Genomic DNA, 23168 nt, shown 5'->3' with positions numbered 1-23168 from the left:
AATATGACCAGAAAGGACAAAGATCAATGTTGGAAGGGATGTGGGGAATCTGGGGCACTAATACATTGTTGGTGAAGCTGTGAACTCATCCGACCTTTCTGGAGAGCAATTTGGAATTACAACTAAAGGACAATAAAAATGTGCATACCCTTTGATCCAGTAATACCACTATTGGGTATATACCCTGAAGAGATTATAGAAAAGGGTAAAAACATCACTTGTACAAAAATATTCATAATAGCCCTGTTTGTGTTGGCAAAGAATTGGAAATTAAGTGGAAGTCCTTAAATTGGGGAATGGCTTAACAAACTGTGATACATGTATGCCATGGAACACTATTGTTTTATTAGAAACCAGGAAGGATGGGAATTCAGGGAATGATTTGCATAAACTGATGCTGAGAGAGATGAACAGAAACAGAAAAAAACATTGTATACCTTAACAGCAATATGGGGGTGATGATCAAACTTGAAAGGCTTGCTCATTCCATCAGTGCAACAACTATGGACAATTTTGGGTTATCTATAATGGAGAATACTGTTTGTATACAGAGAAAGAATTATGGACTTTTAACAAAGACTGTTACCTTTAATTTAGGGGGAGAAACATTATCTTATTATGTCATTTTGCTATCTCTCATACTTTATTTTTCTTCCTTAAGGATCTGATTTCTCTCCCATCACATTCAACTGAGATCAATGTATACCATGGAAACAATGTAAAGACTAACAGAATGCCTTTTGTGGGGGGGGGAGGCAAGCAAGAATGGGGGGGGGGGCAATTGTAAAACTCAAAATAAATAAAATCTTTCTAAAACAAAACAAAACAAAAACTTTCCTTGTTGAAATGACCAAAAAGTTTGATCTTCAAGTACCGGATTTGGGTGAAACATAGAGAGGGTGGACAGGAAGGACAAATTATGAGAGATTCAATGATGTTGAAACTTCTCATTTATTAGACCAGTTAGACAGAACATATATAGACAAGACACAGGAGGGAGCTGGATATGAAGGTCTAATATATTATAAAGATGGAGTTAATGGGTGAGAAAGGAATGGACCTGGAGAAAGGGAAAGGAGAGATAGAATGGGCTAAGTTATTTTATGTAAAAGAAGCAGGAAAAAACTTTTGCAATGGAGTAGAAGGGAAGAAGGTAAAGGGAATGAGTGAGCCTTTATTCTCATCAGAAGTGGTTCAGAGAGGAAATAACATACACACTCAATAGGGTATAGAAATCTATCTTTCCCTTGAGGAAAAAAAAGAGAGGAAAGGGATAGGAGAAAGGGGATAGGGGAGGGGAGGGGGGTGAGTCAGATACAACACACTTTTGAAGAGGACAGGGTGAAAGGAGAGAGGAAATATAATAAATGGAGGTTAGAAGGAATATGATGAATAGCAACTGTGGTATAAATACTGAAACAACTTCTTTGATGGACTTATGATAAAGAATGAGATCCATCCCAGAAACTGAACTGATGGTATATGAACACAGATTGAAGTACACTTTTTTTCCCTCTCACTTAATTTTTTTTTGAGGTTTCTCTTTCTTTGTGGGGGGGGAGGGAGATTGAGTTTACTTTTACAATATTATTGTAGTAATGTGAAAATAAATAAATTAAATGTAAAATTTCAAAAAATAAAAAGATAAACCACTGGAAAAACCTTACCAAGAATGTCTAAGGACTATGGAGACTAGTCAGGAAACAACAGAAGGGAGGGACTTTAGAAATCAAGTAGAATGTGAGAAATGAACAGCTAACATCAGAAGGTGAGGGTGAATAATAGAATTTAACTGTCTAGACCACAGAATAAAATACAGAAAAAATGAACTTTTAGCCAGGGTCAGAGTGAATCAAACAGAGAGTAGGGAAGACTGGAGTATTTGCCTGGAGAATATATAATCTTATTGAGAAGGTCTTAAATTGACAAAAGTCAGAAGAGGAAGAAAAGTGTCCTAATACACTGTTAAACTAGACACAACAGGGAGGAAAAGGTATACCATGGAAGAAATATCCATACAGGGGATTACTGACTTATAATAAGAAGAAAATAGGGTGGGGAGGGGAAGAAGAGGAGAAGAGAAAGGCAAGTGTTTATGTTGTATGTATATATACATATATATTATGCATATATACATATATAAACATTTAAAGGGTTTTAAGTGATCTTAATTTCTAAAAGATAAAATAATGTATCATGACTACTCAGTGGAGCATAAATTATGAATGGAAAAAAAACAGTGAAAAGCCATTGCAAGTTCAAAAGGGACAAATTAAAATAAAGGAATGAGGGAGGGGATTACACTGTTTATCAACAAACTCAAGAGAGAAAGGTGATTTTCGGGCCTATCTGTAATTAACACAAGGCACCTAGCATCTGCCTCAGACCACCAGGAGGAAAGAGACACATTTCTTCTTTACAGGGGAAGTGGGTCAACCCCTTTGTTGCCTGGTCTTGAGCTACCACTTCTAGAGGACTCAGTCGCCATCATACTCCACTCTCTAGTTTTCTTTCTTCTGCACTTGAGTGCTGTACCCAACCAAGACAAATTACTCAAATACTATTTGTCCTGAAGACCCATATCACATAGGACCCACAATCAATAGCAATGGGGGGCATTCCATCCTCACGGTATCTTGGGATATGAATCTCCCCTGATCCCTTACTTCATATTCAACTGAATTTACCCAAGGCTACAGAATTCCCAGTTAAGACTCTATTTTTCATGAAACCCTGGATACAGTCAAAAGTCATTCTTTTGAAGAATAATTAAAAGAAGGCTAAGTCTAAAGACACCAGTATGACTTTATAGGGAATTCATCAACTAAATAAGTATCTTTAAAGAATAAATATACAAGATAGAAGGAAAGACAAATAACTGGGATTCTCTAGGAATGAAAGGACAACATGAACTAAGACTGAAGAAAAATGTTAAAGTGATAATAATAGGCTTTCAAAAAAAGGTATGTAGTGAACAGGAGAAAAAATGAATTCATTGGAGAAATTGGGATGATAATTGTGGGAAATGGGGAGTAGGGACTATTCAATTCCATTTTCCTTACATTTTCTCTATCAAGGAAAATACTCAGGTTCATGCAACTATCAGGTATCAGAGAGGTCAAACATAGTGAGGAAATCAAGGTCTGAGGAGGTTAAATGATTGACCAACACCACATAGGTATTATATATCAGAGGTAAGATTTATAATGAAGTCCTTTGTCCTTTGACTCTAGTGTTTTTTGCATGGTACTATGAAACACTAGAAATTAAGGGAAAGAGCACCTTACTATGCTCAATGCACTCAAATCAAATGTACTACAAATTCAATGATGAAAACCCTATAATGGATTCCCAAAGGAATGATTTAAGAACACAGAAATGGAAACAATGATAATTAGAAAGCAGTATGGATTTATTGAGTAAGTCATTCCAAAGTGACTTGATTTTATTATTTTGACCAAGTCATAGATCATGATAATGGGCACAATTTATCAGCAAGGTATCTAATGAAGTCATTTTTTGATAAATAGTATTTTTTCAATTACATGTTAAGATAGTTTTTAACACTCATTTTTATAAGGTTTTGAGTTTCAAATTCTAAGACAGAAATCATTCTGATCCAGAACATACATAAGCAAGTAAACAAATTTCCACATTAGTCATGTTGTGAAAGAAGAAACAGAACAAAAGGGAAAAGTCACCAAAAATAAAAAAGTAAAAATAGTCCATAGTTTTTTCTCTGGATAGCATTTTTCATCATGAGTTTTTTTGAAAGTGTCTTGGATCATTGTATTACTGAGAAGAACAAAGTCAATCATAGTTGATTATTGCACAATGCTGCTGTTACTGAGAATAATGTTCTCCTGGTTCTACCCCTTTCGCATCAGTTCATGTAAGTCTTTTCAGGATTTTTTTCTGAAATCCACTTGCTCATCATTTCTTATAGCACAAGCACTATTTCATTACATTCATATGCCACAATTTGTTCAGTCATTCCCCAATCAATGTACATTCCCTCCATTTCCAATTCTTTATGAACATGAAAAAGCTGCTATATGTTTTTTTGTGCATCTAGGTCCTTTCCCCTATTTTCTGAGCTTTTCAGAAGATAGACCTAGTAGTGGTATTGTGAATCAAAGGGTATGCACAATTTTATTGCTGTTTGAGCAGTTTCAAATTGTTCTCCAGAATGGTTGTATCAGTTCATAGCTCCATCAATAATGCATTCTTAGTGTTCCAATTTTCCCACATCTTCTCCAACATTTATCATTTTCCTTTCCTATCATATTAGCCTCATGGATGAGAGGTGAGAGGTGATACCTCATTGTTTTAATTTATAATGAAATCAATATCATTGGTAAAGATGGCAAATTAAACACTCAATGGTGAACTTTAGGTAAATTTCAAAACAGTCCACCAACTTGAACTCCAAATCAGTGAAAAATGTCAATTTGGGAGAAGGTCTCTAATATCGTTGACCAGGCAATTCTTCTGGGCTACTCATCTAACATTTTTAACAACAACTTTAATGAAGAAATAGAGGATTTATTTATCAAATTCCCAGATGACATAAACTGAGAAGTTAATCTACCATATCATATGGTAGAAGTGGAATTCAAAAAATTATCTTAAAGTAACAGAAGGGTGAGATGAAGAAAATAAAATGAAATTTCATGGGGATATATAGATAGATATAGAACAAACTATCTATATATCTATCTCTATCTCTATATATGTCTATATCTATAGATAGATAGATATGTATATAGTCCTTCACTTGGGTTCAAACTATTAACAGCTGAAACAAACAAAACAAGCAAACAATTCATAAGGAAAATACCTAGGAGTCTTAGTAGACTCAAGCACAAATATGAGTTAGTGCTATCTTTTGAAAGACAAAAGCATGTTAATGCAGTCGTAGGCAAAGTTCATTAAACATAGCATCCATGTTAATAAAATATGGTATCCATTATGATAGCATTCAGTTCCTTCCTGTGACATTTACTAGCTTGGATTATGCCTTGGATAAATAATTTAACACCTCAAAAAGCCATAAGTCACTCTCTCAAACTACAAATTGCAGAGATGGTATGTATACCAAATGGTAAAATGTGTTTTCCCCTAAGAGAGCTTTATATAACAAAGCAGCCATGAGTCTTACCTCTTTAACTAATGACGATCACACTAAATATTTGTTAAGCATCTGTTATATGCCTAAATCATGTGTTATATGCTAAATACCGAGGAGATAAAAAAACTGCAAAAGATAGTTCCTACTTTCAAGGTGCTTTCAATCTAATGAGAAAGGGATCATGCCAACACAGACATATACATACAAGCACAAAACAACTGAGGAGATATCCTGTAAGAATCAAATGCAGGATTACTGATAAAAAAGAAGTCTGAAAAAAATAAAGATATTGCAGTAAAATGAACAAAATACTCATAGGTTTTCCAAAGAGAAAGAAACAAAAAAAGATTTGGTGAAGCTGTCTTCATGTTTTCTCAAGAGAATTCAAAACCTTATTATATAAGGCACTTGGTCATCTCACCTTGACATACTTATGATGCATACAAAACAAAAGAAGAAAACAAAGATAATTAATATTTGTCTGCTCACCTCTGCTTTAGAGGGTGAAGAACCAGAGAAAATATATAAAGAGTTTGACAAGATCATTCAGACCAATTCATTATTTACCCTGATTTTCAATTGCTTCAATGAAAATGTGGACCCAGGGGAACTTGGGGAAAAGTGTTTTTTGAAAACTAACACTTCAGGTTTAATAAATGAAAGCACTCAAATCATATAGATTACCCACAAATCTTATGCTTATATATCATGAATGTCTTCTTTTAAAAGTCTTATCAGGGGGTGGCTGGGTGGAACAGTGGGTAGAGTACTGGCCCTGGAGTCAGGAGTACCTGAGTTCAAATTCAGCCTCAAACAATTAATAATTGCCTAGCTGTGTGGCCTTGGCCAAGCCACTTAACCCCATTGCCTTGTAAAAACTTTAAAAAAAAAAGTCTTATCAGAAGGGGCTGGGTTTAATAGGGAATGAGTTGTTGACCATGAGTAGCATGAGCAACTTAACAAGCTTAAACATGAGAGAGAAGGAGAGACAAGAGACAAAGACAAACACAGAGAGAGACAGAAAAAGAGATATTCCTCCTATATGAATACTGAGCAGGATAAAAATAGAACTGATAATATCTTAATTGGTAAGAAATATATGAGTCATTTCAGAATCATCTTTTTTACAATCAGATTCATCACCTTCATAGAGCAAAGGTAAGAGTTAGTATCAAGTTAGAAAAAAATTAAAAATAAAAATAGCTAGCCTGTTCTCTTTAAATAAGCAGTTGGCTGAGATATGGAAAAAGAATAAAATTAAAGACATTGTCCTTGTTTATCACCATCTCCTAGAAGAAATTTAATCAATGTATACCATTGTTCTGGTGAACAATGTCAGCAGAACAGAGGCTAAAAATATCCCCAAACCAACTCAACTGATAAAGAGTTCATCTCCTTGATGAGTAGAGAAAGATGGAAGACAAGGACAGTAACAGTTTAAAAAGTGTAACTGTAAAAATCTCAATTTCAAAGCTTTTGACAAAATAAAACTCCCATTCCTATTAAAAACACTAGAGAGTGTAGGAATAAATGGATTGTTCCTTAGAACAATTAACAGTATCTATCTGAAACCATCAACAAGCATTATATTCAATGGGGAGAGGCTAGAGGCATTCCCAATAAGATCAGGGGTGAAATAAAGGTGCCCACTATCACCACTACTATTCAATATTGTATTAGAAATGTTAACTTCAGCAATTAGAGAAGAAAAAGAAATTGAAGGAATTAGAATTGGGAAAGAAGAGACAAAACTCTTACTCTTTGCAGATGGCATGATGGTCTACCTAGAGAATCCCAAGAAACTGTCCAAAAACCTACTGGAAACAATTAGCAATTTTAGCAAAGTTGCAGGTTATAAAATAAACCCTCAAAAATCCTCAACTTTGCTATATATGTCTAGCAAGATACAGCAGAAAGAGCTAGAAAGAGAAATCCTATTCAAGGTAACCTCAGACAATATAAAATACCTGGGAGTTTATTTGCCAAGACAGACTCAGAAACTTTTTGAAAATAAATATAAAACACTTCTCACACAAATTAAATAACTGGGCAAATATCAACTGCTCATGGATAGGTCAAGCTAATATAATAAAAATGACAATTCTACCAAAACTAAACTACCTGTTTAGTGCCCTACCAATCAAAATTCCAAAAAATTACTTTAATGAATTAGAAAAGGCTGTAAGTAAATTCAAATGGAGAAATAAAAAGTCAAGAATTTCCAGGAATTTAATGAAAAAAGTACAAAAGAAGGGGGCTTAGCCCTACCTGATCTAAAATTATAAAGCAACAGTCATCAAAACTGTTTGGTTTTGGCTAAGAAATAGAGTGGTGGACCAGTGGAATAGACTAGATGCATTAGCAGGAAATGATTCTAGTAATCTGCTGTTTGATAAACCCAAAGAGTCCAGCCATTGGGATAAAAGCTCTCTCTTCAATGAAAACTGCTGGGAAAATTGGAAGTTAGTATGGAAGAAACTTAGATTAGACCTCACACCCTTCACCAAGATAAGATCCAAATGGTTATAGGATTTAGACATTAAAAAATACTATAAGCAAATGAGAAGATCAAGGACTAGTTTACCTGTCAGATCTATGGAAAGGGGAGCAGTTTATGACTAAGGAAGAGATGGAGAACATCACTAAAAACAAACTAGAAGATTTTGATTACACTAAATTAAAAAGCTTTTGCACAGACAAAACCACTGTAATCAAGATAAAAGAAAAGTAGTAAATTGGGAAACAATCTTTACAACTAGTGATCCTGACAAAGGATTCATTTCTAAAATATACAGAGAACTGAGTTATATTTTTAAAACATTTCCCCAATCAACAAATGGTCAAAGGATATGCAAAGGCAATTTACAAATGAGGAGATCAAAGCAATACATCGCCATATGAAAAATTGCTCTAAATCATTAATTATTAGAGAAATGCAAATTAAAGCTTTTCTGTGGTACCATCTCACACCTCTCAGACTGGCCAATATGACCAGAAAGGACAATGATCATTGTTGGAAGGGATGTGGGAAATCTGGAACACTATTACACTGTTGGTGGAGCTGTGAACTCATCCAGCCTTTCTGGAGAGAAATTTGGAACTATGCCCAAAGGGCAACAAAAATGTGTATACCCTTTGACCTAGCAATACCACTACTGGGTCTGTACCCTGAAGAGATGATGAAAAAGGGTAAAAACATCACTTGTACAAAAATATTTATAGCAGCCTTGTTTGTGGTGGCAAAGAATTGGAAATCAAGTAAATGTCTTCAATTGGGGAATGGCTTAGCAAACTGTGGTATATGTATGTCATGGAACACCACTGTTCTATTAGAAACCAGGAGGGACAAAGAATTCAGGGAAGCTTGAAGGGATTTGCAAAAACTGATGCTGAGTGAGATGAGCAGAACCAGAAAAACACTGTACACCCTAACAGCAACATGGGGGTGATGTTCATCCTTGATGGACTCGCTCATTCCATCAGTGCAACAATAAGGGACAATTTTGGGATGTCTGCAATAGAGAATACCATCTGTACCCAGATAAAGAGCCGTGCGTGGAGTTTGAGCAAATTTCAAGGACTATTCCCTTTAATTTAGAAGAAAAAAACAGATATCTTATTGTCTGATCTTGTTATCTCTAAGACTTTTTGTTTCCTCCTTAAGGATATGATTTCTCTCTCATCACACTCAATTTGGATCAATGTACAATATGGAAACAAAATAAAGACTGACAGATTGCTTTCCCTTGAGGGGGGAGTAAGATTGGGGGAAAATTATGAAACAAATAAAATCTTTAATTAAAAAATATCAATTTCATCTTCAAAACACTATGCAGGAGGATGATAGAATAAGAAAAATATCACCTCCCCTGGAACTTTTTTAAATTTGGGCTCTGCTTATCTAGCTAAAAGGAGGTACATGCCAAGCTTCAGGCTTTTATGTTGCTGTTTTCAGAGCTAGTTCTGGGAGTTTGGAAGTTTTCAGTGATTCTAAATTGGTATTAATCAGAGAAAGGTGTGGTCATCGTTCTCCTGGTCTATATTCTGATTCTTACCCAGGAAGGGACCTTGCTGTCCTGTAGACACAAATGCTCTCTTGACCTTTGTGATTGATCACAAACCCTCTTCTCTATCATGAAATTGTGATTCCCAAAACTGCTTCTGGGCAATATAATTGCCAATCAATGCCACCTGCACCCAGTGCCAGCAAAGGATTACCTATAATCTCTTTCTGTCCAGTTATCTGACACCTTCCTGTTTCTGGAACAAGAGTTTCTGAAGCTGCTGCTGCAGCTACTCTTATAGCACCATCCAACACCTACCAATGGTATTCCTCATGAGCTCTGAGCCTGTCCCATCTCTGGTGCTATAGACCTCTCCTGCAGACCTCTTAAGTTGCTTTAGTCTGGGAAAGTGTTTCCTTCTGACCTACTGTTGGCTCTACCCCTTCAGAATTTGATTCAAAGCATTATTTTAAATTTGTTTGGAGGAGAAAATTAAAGGAGTTCCCAGCCTGTACTCTGCCATCTTAGTTCTTCCCTAGAGATCACTTTTCATGAAAGTCCCAAAAATGGATGATTTGCTAAGAAAGAAGAAGATAATGATAATACCAAAGTAAAAAATTCAAGAAGAATCAACAGGCATCAGCAGCTACCTCTGGATATGCCTTTATTTATATCTCTAATGTGTTTCTGAAGATTATCTGCACATCAGATGTACCCATGATGAAAATAGGAGAAGGAAACAGGCAGACATTCACAGATGTTTTTTATAGCAACCAACAGGTTTTCTGTCTTGATAATATCAAGTCTTGATGATGTCATAGACAGAAATGTCTAGGGGATACAGGATCCCACTCTGTCTATTGCTTGTAGGATATAAAAGAGCTTTTGATTGCAAAGAGAAAAATATGGCTTTAACAGCTCTTTCTTTTCCCAAAGGAGGGATCTTTCCTGCATATAGGAAGGTCATAAAAAATTCCTAGATCATAAGCCATAGAGATAATACTATCTTAATCATTTGTTTATCAATATCAAAGGAGGCACGCTGGTCAAAGCAGTTTGCCACTGCCATGGCAGATATCCTATGCAGAATAAATATCTGAGAGGGATTCCCTATAGATGTGAGCCCCTTCAGACTCTCCTGGACTGATTGCATTAAATCCCAGGATTCTGCAGTGCATCTTTGATGACAGCCAGAGATAGAGCAGTGTTTTCAATGATCTCAAGCTGTTCTCTGATATGAAAACACCTGTTTTAAGACCATTCTTCACAGTGTTGTTCCAAAGTTATAAATCATAGTATACCATAATCTCTGAAGCATTCATGACTGTTTTTAACCTAAAGGGAAATAGCAATATACATGCAAGCCACAGTATATTACTAACCATATTTTTATGCAAAAAATACATAAAAGACATCATTGAGGATGCATATCAACAACCTCAGCAAAAATTGCATTTAACTACCTTCTGTGTGACAGACTGTACTAAAGCAGGCCCTGTTCTCAAGGAGTTTCCAGTCTACCAGGGAAATATCATGTGCTTATATAGGTTTATACAAAATATATAAGATAAAAATTACAAAGTAGTCTAGGGAGGAAGTGAACTTGCAGTTGGAGGGACCAAGAAAGGTTTTATGTAGATGATACTTCTAAGATGGAGGTGAAAAGAGAAAGAACATTCTAGGCATGGAATTGTCCAGTGAAAAGGTTTGGAGATATCATTTTGATATGTGAGAAGGGGAATAATGCTTGGAAATGCTGGGTAGGTTCATTGGACCATATTGTGAGAGGTTTAACAATTCCTATGTTTTTCTAGAGGAGCTAGTCATTGGAGTTTATTCAGTTGGTGGTTGACATATAATCAACAGTAGTTTCAAATACATGAAAGATTTTATGAAGAAGATAGAGTTTGGCTTGTCTTCAATTATACTGTGTTTTTATATAGTTCTTTGAAATTTACAGGACACCTTGTCTACATTTTCATCTAATTATTATATAACAATCCTATGGGAAAGAATATGGGAATTTTATAGTCAGAAAGCATTTATTAAGTATTTACTGTATATCAGTTATAGGACAAGCAAAAAAATAAGGAAAAATAGTCTATTTTCAAGGAGTTCAGAGCCTAATGAGGAAGACACTGTGTAAACAGTCTGTGTGCAAATAAGGTGTACACAGGATAAATCGGAGAAATTTTTAATGTGAAGGCACTAAGATTAAGGAGGACAGGGAAAGGCTTCTTGTAGATGCAGTAAATACGTACTTATTTATTTTGCATTTCTTCTCTTCATATTTCTTCTCTATATTTTTATAAAGTCCCTCTTTGTGCAGCTGCAGGGGAGCTTATTAAGATTGATGGTTAAGATGTGGCCAGTTGGCCTCAGGTTCTTTTTTGATCTTCCCTTCCTTATGGGGTTCCCTGCTTTATAGCAAAGACTCCTGCATCAGAAAACAACTTATATTTATTTAGAGACTAAACCTCTTAGTGATGTTCAGGGAAAACTGAAGAATGGGACAGAGGATAACATTACCATGTCCCTCAGAATGGCAAGCAGGAATATCTTGGCAAATAGCAAATTCTGTTCAGGTAAACATACATTTCTCCTTTGGTGGGTTGTTGCATCAGACAAGGTTCCCATAGCTCATGATTCTATTGCTTTGCTATTGTGGGACAAGTTCTCTTTTGCCTGAGCCATTTTCTTTTCCTCAGAGAAAAGACTGTGCCACAGGGCTTCTGCTTTTGTTGATCTTCCTAAAGTATATTTCCAGTCATCTCTCTTTGAAGAACTGGACATATATATATATATATATATATATATATATATATATATATATGTATATATATATACACATATATGGCAATGTGTGTGGATAGATGATAGATAGATAGATAGATAGATAGATAGATAGATAGATAGATAGATATCCTTATTGTTCCTCTTTGTTCCCATAAAAAATCACAATGATTCTGGATTCTCTGTGTTCTGGATGCAAGGACATAGACTTTTTTTCCTTTGCATCAACTTGATCCTGAATCAATTGGGTTTAAATAGTTTGACATTTTGTAGTTAGTGTTGTTTAGTCCTTTCAGTTGTGTAACACCACATTCCTCCTCCAGATCATTTTACAGATGAGGAAACTGAGGCAAACTCAGTGTGCTAGTATGTATCTGAGGTCAGATTTGAACTCAGGAAGATAAGTCTTCCTGATCCCAGGTTTGGCACTCTATCTGCTGTGTCACCTAAATGTAATTCTAAAATAAAAACCTGCAATTAAATTTCATGAGTTGAAAATTGTCCTAGTTTAAGGGGGAAGGAAGGGTAGGCTTTAATGCCTTTATTTCCAGCATTTCTGAACATATTTTGATCATGTATAAATAAATCACAGATTATAGATTATGAGTTAGGAAGAGACCTGATAGACTATCTAGTTCCACCTTATTAGGTTATAAAGGGGGAAAAAAAAACCTGAGGACCAGGAGATAATTGAGTCATCAAAGTTAATTGACTTATCAAAGGTCTCACAGATTTAGTAAATGGCAAAACTGGAATCTGAACCAATCTTAATAGTTTCCACTGTTATCCACCTTAGTTAGGTTTCATGTCTTCCTGGCTCATCCTTCCATCTTCTGCTTTCTGCTGGTTCTTTCAGGCTCTGTCATTTACTGTGAGATATCATTTAATCTCTCTGGGCCTCAATATTTTACCCATAAAATGAGCACATTCATCTAGATTAGTGATGTCAAATTCAGACAAAAACAGGGACTATATATATGTACATATATATATATATATATTACATATATATGTATATACGTAAGAATATCCATTGACACAATATTGATTTAGTTTTCAAACGTAATATTACCTATGTCTTGCTTATACTTTTATTTATTCTGTTAAAATTTCTTAATTACATTTTAATTTGGTTTAGGCCTGCATTCATAATGCAGGCAATCTTTGTATTTGACACTTCTGGTCTGGATTGATGCATTCATTTGTTCATTCAACATTATTTGTCGTTGTTGTTTTTCATTTGTACCTGTGACCCCAATTGGGAGTTTTCTTGGCAAAGTTACTGGAGTGGTTTGCCATTTTCTTCTCATGCTCATTTTACAGCTGCCTCTCAATAAATACTTAAGTGCCTACTATGTTCAGTCACTGTACTAAGCACTAGGGAGACAAAAAAGAGGCAAAGAGAAGTTACTGCCCTCTAAGAAAGGAAAAAAATACAGTTTTAAAGAATGAAAATAGCATATCTTGGTCTGCATTCAGATGCTATAGTTGTTCTCCCCCCCCCCCCCCGGGTGTGGAGGGCATTTTCCATCATTTAGAATTGTCTTTGTTCACTACATTGCTGAGAAGAGCTATCTATCATAGATAATCATCACACAGTGTTGCTGTTCATTTGCACAATGTTCTCCTGGTACTGTTCACTTCACTCAGCATTAGTTCATGTAAGTCTTTCCAGGTAGGAGATGGTATTTTCAAGGAGTTTAGGTAGAAAAAGTAGAAGGGAAATAAGATATCAAAGATGGAAGGATCAGGTAATTTTTTTCCCCAAGATAATGTCTGTCCTTCATTTTTGAAGAAGGAAAGTGACGTCATGTCAAACATGTGAATTGAATTTGGTGGTGGTGGGGGGCTGTGCTAAGTCATCTGCTTCACTTTCTCCTCCAGAGCCGTCTGGGTTCAATGGCCAGATATAAATCAGGACAACTGGAGATAGACCTGGATGTGAGGCAACCAGGCCAAGGTCACACAGCTAGTAACAGTGTCAAGTGTCTGAGGTCAGAATAAAACTCCTGTTGTCCTGACTCCAAGTTCAATGCTCTTTCCATTCTGTCAACCAGCTGCCCTTTCCCCAGGATACAGAGACATGGGTATATTTATAGGTGTAGAAAAGGAGTCAGTAAAGAGGAAAAGATTGAAAATAAGTGAAAGGGCAGGGATAATAGCAGATGACTTCTAAGATTCCCTTCCTCTCTAGAGTTATGATTATACTTCTCCTGAAACTCAACAAAAAGCCTTTCTGGAAAGTATCTTCTATATGGAAACCAAAATTAAAGTATCTATAGACAAATTCCATTTATAATCTTTCATTTCCTGAACCACTCAAATTCCCGAGGAATGCCTATTTCATACTAACATTTCTTCCTTCAACTGAAATTCGAAAAATCTATGGCCAATGAGCAAAGACACACACACACAATAGTTCTTTAAAAGTGACAATGCAAATAGCTTGGCATAATTACTGATAGACGATAGATGAGAGCTACCTGAAAGTTGTTCCTGAATTGGTGAGATTCAGGGAGCAATGAGATCCTGTGGGAAGAAAATTAGGGAGAGAGGTTGAGGAAGCTCAGGAGACCTGGGTTCTAATGTTGACCCTTTAATTTATCATGTTCATAGGCAAGTCACTTGTCCTTTTTTGGTCTCACTTTCCTCATCTATGAAATTAAAGGGTTGGGCTAGATGATCTCTAAGTCTCTTCCTGTTCTAATAATCAGTGATTCTGTATCTATGTTTGGTAAGCCTTTCTATATTGTAAATTTAGGAAGACTCTTCTTTGGTTATTGGTAGAATGCCATCTCCTCAAAGGCAAGATCCATTTTATTTTTCTCTTGATTTCTTCAATGCCTTGCCTTTCTGCTTAAATGGGAGATTCAAATGAATTTCTGTAGGTCATAAAGTCAATCTGTGATTAAGTCAAGGTCTAGACATTTTCCTTAATCATTGTCTTCTAGCTCCTGGAAAGACTTGGGCTGTCAGTAATGTAAACTAATGTTTCAATGAGCTATGGTCGACCAGATAGTACCATTTCATCAATATTCATATGTGTGTAGAAGGTCCCAACAATGCCAAACCCAATCTATTCATATTGGGTGTGCTGAATATAAATCCTTAAATCTCATCTTTTACTTCTCCATGATATCACTGGACTAGAGCTAGAAGGGAACTCAAAGTCCATCTACTCCAACTTACTCATTTTACAGAAGAGGAAACTGAGACATTCATTTAAATTTGCTCAAGGTCATAGATGAACATCCAAGCAAAATGAAATCCTTTTGATCCTATGTTTGAAATGGATTAAAAAGTTAAACCCACTAAGTTTTTTTTGTAGGTTTTTGCAAGGCAAATGGGGTTAAGTGGCTTGCCCATGGCCACACAGCTAGGTAATTATTAAATGTCTGAGGCTGGATTTGAACCCAGATACTCCTGACTCCAAGGCCAGTGCTTTATCCACTATGCCACCTAGCCGCCCCTGACCCACTAAGTTTTAAAACCTTCACTTTTCTAGACCTTAGGACATGATGATTTCCGACACTTCATAACTTACATCACTTTTATCTTCATTGTATTATTTGTTACAACAATTCCGTGGGATGAATACCCCCATTTTGCTACACTATTTTTGCAAGTACTATATCATTTTGCAAGTGAAGAATTTAGGTCACAGAGCAGTTAGCTGAATAGATCCAGGTCCCAAATCTAACAAATAGCTGAATTCAGATTTGAATTCAGGTCTTCTTGATTCCAACCTCATTGCTCTTTTTCTGCTGCATAAGAAAGAGGTCTTTCTGTCCAATGGCTAATAACAAAGCTTTGATGCTTCCTGTTTTGCAATTTTTCTCTCTGAGCTTTGTTTAAATAGGGGATTTAATGAGAAAAGACTGGTGTCAGCTAAATGGAGCTTCTCCTTGGCAAGATCTCCCAAGGAAGCGGGTGGATCAGTAAACAAAGCCAAACATGCGGGTGGCCTTCAGCTGATCTTTTTTTTTTGCCTTTTTCACTCTTTTTTCCCCTTAAAAAGGGGTGCAACAATCAACAGTGACAGCCAGGGAAAACGTTTTGCAGGAAGCAGCAGATGGTTCTAAACCACCCTCTTTTTTTGAGAGAAGGAAAGAAGATGCCTGGGGCCTAGAAAATTGAAGGTTTTAAACCTTGTTTGGCTTGGCTTTTTAAACCATTTCAAACATAGGACCAAAAACATAAGATTAAAGGATTTCACTTTTACAGCATGGTAAATACAACTTGGAAAGGTGAGGGATATAAAAACTGGATGACTGAGGATGGAATAGGAAGGGATTAAATAGTTAGAATTGGACTTTCCATATTCCTAGGTAGAATGAGGGACTGTCTGAGTATAATAAGACCTTCATCTTAATTTTTTCAATCCTTATTCAATCAAGCAGGTCAGGTTTCCAGAGCTAAGATACTATTCCCATTCAGGTCCTAAGGATATTAACTTTTTCTAATAATATTGGATTGAGTCCCCTCTCTGATCTGTTCTCTCCAATGTTAACCAATGATGATTAGCAATTCAGCTTCATTTCACCAAGTATCATTAATTAGTTTGGACAAGGGGATATTTACTGCAAAGAGATGCGAGAATAAAAGTTACATAGCATTTTCCAGCAATACAAGATGGTAATTATCCCTTATACCACCTCAGTCCCTTAAAGATTTTTCTACATAAAATTTATACCACCAAGTTTACTTCCAAACTGGTCTGGGTCAAGTAGTTCATTTTTCCTGGCTCCTGTTTTACCTGAACTCTTATCTACAGAAAATAATAGAATAATAACAGCTCTTGGAATTTTTGTACTTGTAGTCTGACTTTGCAAAGTCATCTGTAATACTCCTTCCTCTAAAACCAGAAGCACTAGTGGGACCACGTGTTCTTCATCTACAATGGAGATAGGAGTGAAGGGAGGTAGTAAAAAGGTGGAATCGTTTTTTCCCTAGGAAGGATTTACAGTTGTACTTCCTTCTTTACCTGCATGTAGCCAGGCAGAAAAGAAGACTCATTTTTGCCAATTAGTACTTTAAAATGTACTCCCATTTCTAACTAAGCAGGCAAATAGCAATGATCTATCTCTGTATTACTAGTTAAAAGATCAGTTAAAGAATGTAGGTGTATGCTTCAAATCTTCCATTACCCTATCTCATGATTTTCCGGAACTGGAAACCTCTACCTCTTCCATGAAGAATGCCATACTTCTCATGGTCTGAGGATGGAATTCCATTGGCCAACCCGCCAATGCACATATAATGGAATTGTAAGTGTAATGAAAAGGACCTGTAGCCCCTCATCTGTAAAATGAAGGTTGAACTAGATTGCCTTTGATGCTCCCTTCACCTTTCCGTCTATGATCTTATGACCCTGTATCTCTTACCTATTGCAAATGCCTGAGACATCATTATTAACAGGTTCTAATCTCTGGGAAGTAAAGATTTATATCCAGTCATTTTTGTAGTTTAGTTGATCAGATCTTTCCCATCTGAAAGCTTAAAGCACATTTTTATATGAAATTTCTCTCCTGTCTCTCTACTTCTGACCCTCTGCAGTTTACCATTAACTCTCATCTACTTTCTCACCCTGGAAATTCCCTCATTCTCTGTGGCCTTCTCATTCTGGAATATCCCCTTTCCCTGTGACCTCCTTATACCATTTGTGGGTTTCTCCTGGAACATTTTGAGAAAGGATCAAAGGTCAGCCACCCTTTATGATTCTCCTAGCTTTGATTCTGACACTGGACTTCAACACCATGTTTGTGCATGGGCACTATAATATATAACTATAACCTAATATATATTATTCTATTCTATTCTATTCTATTCTATTCTATCATATTAATTATATTATATTAACTATATTTTAATCATATTCTATTCTACTATTCTATAAATATAATATTCCTAATTCTCCTAGCACATGGCACCTTCTCTCCCCCATTTCCCCTCTGCCCACTTTATAGCTCCTTTGTCTTCTCCCATTAAAACACTGTTATGAGACTACCCGCATGAGAATATTTTGAAGATGGGGCCTCACTTTCTTTGTACTTTTAGTTGTAAATGCAGCAACTTAGGAGTTTAATAAAGGCTGTTTGATTTGACTTGATAGATGTCTGGGTTGCAAAATACTGGTGAGTGGGTGGCATGCACTGCAGCTGGGAGATGGGCAACAAAGACAATCCTTATTTGTTTCCCTGTTTTTCCTTGAGTCTATCCTGTGTTACAGCTTTCTTACTATTCTTAGGCTCTTCCTTCCCCATCCATCTCTCACCATGGATGGAAGGTTAAATGATCAATATACCCGTGATCACTTTGCTTTCATGGAAGGTTAAATGATCAATATACCCGTGATCACTTTGCTTTCTTCGCCTTACCCTAACTCCCATAGAGTATGAACACTACCAACCCCCTATTTCAATTTGCAACTTTAATTCTCCTAATTCTCCTAGCAGTTTCATGTAACTAGGTAAAATTTTCCCTTGATAAATCAGTTAAATTGAATTTTCCACACTTTGTATTCAAAAATCATGGAAATAAAATTTATATTGTTAAGATTACAAAAATTTTGATGTTACTCTCCACTTTAAAGTAGAATTCAGTATGACGATGTCATAGGAGGGGAGTTATAGATTGCAAACACAGGACAAATAGCCAGGGATGGGCAGTCAGAGCAAGAGGCAATGTGTGTCCTAGGTCAGAATCAGACCAGGACCAGCCAACCCCAAATGAGCCAAGGTACACACATGCATCAAGGTCAGAGAAAATGTGGATCAGAGCCATATATAGAGATTAGGAGTAGATAAGTAAAGTATTGGGGCAGGGAGGAAACCAAACTTAGCACCAAAGTCAGAAGTCAGAGGAACTGTTGGAAAACTACAGATATTGAGCCTGGAATAGAGAAGGATATAGTGAAGGTGGAATTGTTTAGACATCAGAAGGACTGCCATGTCTGAGAGAGGTTTAGACATATTCTGGATGGTCCAGTGAGGAAGTAGGGCCAAGTTTCAGGGAGATAGAAGTTAAATCAGTATAAAGAAGAACCCTGACAATTAGAACTGACAATCATAGAATTCATTGTCCCACAAAGTAGTGAGCTCCCTGTCCATGGAAATATTCAAACATACATGGTGGATTGCTGGGTATATTATAAAACAAATTCTTCTTTTGGCTGGAAAATTAAGCACCCTCATGGACACTAGGATTAGCATACAGTACCTGAGAAAGAATAGGAAAGTCAGTGAATATGTCAGAAATAACTAAGGAGGCAGACACATGGTTTCAGAATCAAACAAAATGAATTGGCTGAGACTGTTGCTTCAGCTTTAGTGGTCTATATTTCTTTTTGCCCAAGTGGGAGTTAATACTTGAGAGGATAGACCCTGGGGGCTTCAAAAAGGAAGGCAGCCGGAAATAACTGTCTGGTTTGAGGCATGTGGGGGGAGGGAGCAGAGGTAATTCCTGACTAGAATACATCACTTTTGGATCTCCTCTAGAGTGATTTACTTATCAGAGTACTTTAATAAAGTTAACTTATTCTATGGCCATTTTACTGATAACCTAATTGTAAGATATGGACCCTGAGACAGTTGCCATCACTCTGTAAATTTATGTTTATAAGGTTTTAGTCCTTCAAAAGCTGTTTTATTTCTCTTGGGCTCTGTGCCCTTTATTAAGGTAGCTTACATTAGCTTCAGGTGGTCTAAGGGAATTTAAGTTATGTCATGGCTTCACTCAGGAAGGCTAATTAAGAAAAAAAATAGCAACTTTCATTTTTAATTCAATTATATTTTACTTTCAGTTCTAAATTTTCTCCCTTCCTCCTCCCTCTCCCCATCCGATAAAGGAAAAAAACACAAAAACCCATTACAAATATGTGACAGTCATGTGAAACAAATTCCCTGTTTTAACCTTGTCCAGAAAAAAAGGAAAAAGAAAGTCAAAGAATAAAATATACTTCTATCTGAATTCTGAGTCCATCAACTTTCTAGACGGAGAGTATGTTTTATAGTTAGTCTTTTGGAATTGTGGTTGGTAATTGTGCTGTTGATCAGAGTTGTTGAGTCTTCAAAATTAATGAAAAGATTAGCTTTTATTTCTATGCCTTTTAGAAATAAATTTAGAATAAATTTAGAAATAAAAACAAATTTAAATGACTATTAAAATGACTATGCTATATTTTAGGTGATCATTTATAGAATTAAAGAAAAGTTGACAACATGGATAGAATTAAACAGCTTTCTCACTACCATTTAACACTTATCAATTATTGTTCAATTTATTCACAAAATCTAAGCAGAATATAAATTTTAATTCAGTTTGACTCTTGTGGGCTAGCATAAAGCTCTAACCAATATCTGAAACATTGCTTCCAAAAATTATTATGATCCAAGTCTGAACACATCTCCATCTCCCATATCTATGGTAACTATTGTCTACCCAGTAAGAAAATTATCCTACCCTACAGCAACTTGGTCTACTACTAAATAGTCATAACATATCTTCTTTTCCCCCTGTAGCTTCCTCTTGCTTAGGCACTTTTTGGGCCTCTAGTCTCACATTCTCATATTTGAGTCTATACAGACTATACAGAAGTCAATTCTCATCAGTGTCCCTATTATCAATAGATGGACCACCTCTGATCCAGCTTTTCCTTCCCATATAGAAATATACAGGTTCTTTTACCTTCCCTGAATTGTTTCCCAGGTATTGGCTCAGAAAGCAAGGCAAAGAGAAAAGAAGTTAAACTTTTGGACAGTGAAGACACAAGCCATGAGCAAAACATATTCAGTATTAGCTCATTAATGGTGTCTCACACAGAGGCACATCTGTAAATAATTCCAGTAAAGATGGAGAATGGCCATAGCCAACATGTTAATGCAAGCTGGACGGGATTTATAATCATTATGGCTAGACTGTTTACAGACCCAAAGTAATAGCTACAACTGGGGAAATGGATGATCAGTCACAGGCACCACAGTTGTGCCCTGGGGCAGGTAAATCTAGTCTGCTGCCAAGTGAACTGAGACAGTGATAATGTCAGGAAGCTGTAGCTATGAGGGTGCTTCCTGAGACTTTGGTGAAGCCACTACCTGTCCCTCTGCTGATCTTAAGGACAAGATGCTTTCAAGTTGACCACTGCTAAATGGGAGAACCCATGGGTTTATTTTATGTTAAGCTGTACAGCAGCTAGTAAACACACGTCAAATCCAGGAATGTATATGAGGAGCAGACAGCTGTTCAGTCGTATCCCTTCATAACTGCCTCTGACTTTTTATTCTTAAATGTTCCCCTGGATAAAGCCGCCATTAAAGATTTAGTACGATGTCCTTGATGTGATCTACAACCCTTTTAAATTTCCCAATATTGCCAGGGATGCCTGACTCAGCAGGTATGCTCAGCTGCAAGAAGGATTATTTTCATACCCAATTAATGTCAGTATTCTTCTAAGGAGCTCTTATTAAGCCGACTGTTTCTTCTCTTGCAGAAAGTCATATTGATTTTTAAAAATACAGTCATTTCATATGCATATTTATTATTAGTTATAGTTATCAAGCAAACCCTGAGCTTCACCAACAGATATGTAGAATAAGTCACTTTCCTAATTCAATTCAATCCAGTTTAGCAAACACTTCATATGTACCTGCTATACTCCAAGCACTATTCTAGATACTGAGGACAGTCACATTGCTTTTAAAAATACAGCCACTTCTCATAAATACTTATTATAAGTTCTCTGTATTAAGCAAGTCATTAATTTCCCCATCTAAAATGTGGAATTAGTTGTTTTCATAAGTTCAGTTCAATCCAGTTCAGTATCTCTTATGGACTCACTATACTCAAAGCACTATTCTATATACTGAGGAAAGTCCCATTGCTTTAAAAATATATATAGCCACTTCACATACATATTTACTATTAGTTCTGTCTATTAAGCAAGTCATTAATTTTCCCATCCATTATGTGGGGTTAGTTGTTTTCCTAATTCAATTCAATCCAGTTTAGCAAACATCTCAAGTACCTGCTATATTCAAGGAATAGATGCTGGGAAAAGGGACAAACATGAATCCCATTCCTGTCCTCATGGAGTTTACATTCTACTGAGGGTACAGAGGCTGTATGTACAAAATACAAAGTAAATACAAGACATACACAGAGAAATTCCAGAAAGAAGAGCAAACTAATGATTGAATGGCTCAGGGAAAGCTTCATTTAGGATATATGCTTTGGAGGAAACTAGAGATTCCAAGATGGGAAGTACATTTCAGGCATAGGGACCACTTTTACAAAGACTCAGAGAATGGAGATTGAATGTTGTCAATAAGAAACAGCCAGAAGGCAGTTTAAGTGTAATGCAGGTTGTAGGAAGAGGAGAAAAATTATATGAGATTATAAAGGTAGGTGGGGATCCAGGTTGTAGAGGGTTTTAAATGGTGGACTGAGGAGCTTAAGGAAGAATATTCCCTTTCTGCTGCTATCTATCTATTTATTTATTTAGGATTTATATACTCAGAATATTTGTTAAGAGCTTGTTAACTTAATCCTTAAAATAATTTAGGTGACTACTACTTCTATTTATAGATTTAAAAAACAAAGCCTAGAGGATTGTCAATGAGCTGTTCAACATCATGTGATGAATTCATTTCAGATTCAGAAATGAATGACTAATTGTTTTGCCTTTTTGATATCATACAACTTGATTTTCTTCCTGAATTAGAAGTTTGACTGTGAGTATTATGTTTATTTGAAGATGAGTATCACAGAATCACATAGGATCACAGATTTAGAGCTAGAAATGACCCTATAGGTTATCTAGTCCAACCCCTGAATTTTACAGATTAAGAAACTGAGACTCAGAAAGATTCAGTGACTAGCAGGCAAGTAATTAGCAGAGGTCTAATTTGAACTCAGTGATGTGGTGATAAGAGTGCTGGATTTAAAGTCAGGAAGACTCATCTTCCTGAGTTAAAATCTAAAGATACTAACTGTGTGACCCTAAGCAAGCCACTTAACCCTATTTGTCTCAGTTTCCTCATCTGTAAAATTGTGAAGGAACTAGCAAACCACTCCAGTATTTCTGCCAAGAAAATCCCAAATGTCATAGAAAATCAGACAGGACCGAAAAACTGACTCCATAAAACAAACAAAAACCCTTCTGAATATCTTTAATAGTATTGCAATAGATTTTATTTTGAATTTCTCATCCTCTCTTGTTTTCTTCAGCTAGTTACAAATTCAAT

The sequence above is a fragment of the Macrotis lagotis genome, chromosome 6 (genome assembly GCF_037893015.1).
Source record: "Macrotis lagotis isolate mMagLag1 chromosome 6, bilby.v1.9.chrom.fasta, whole genome shotgun sequence".
Lineage (NCBI taxonomy): Eukaryota > Metazoa > Chordata > Mammalia > Peramelemorphia > Peramelidae > Macrotis > Macrotis lagotis.
The sequence above is the reverse complement of the archived record's forward strand: the minus strand, read 5'-3'. Positions refer to the sequence as shown.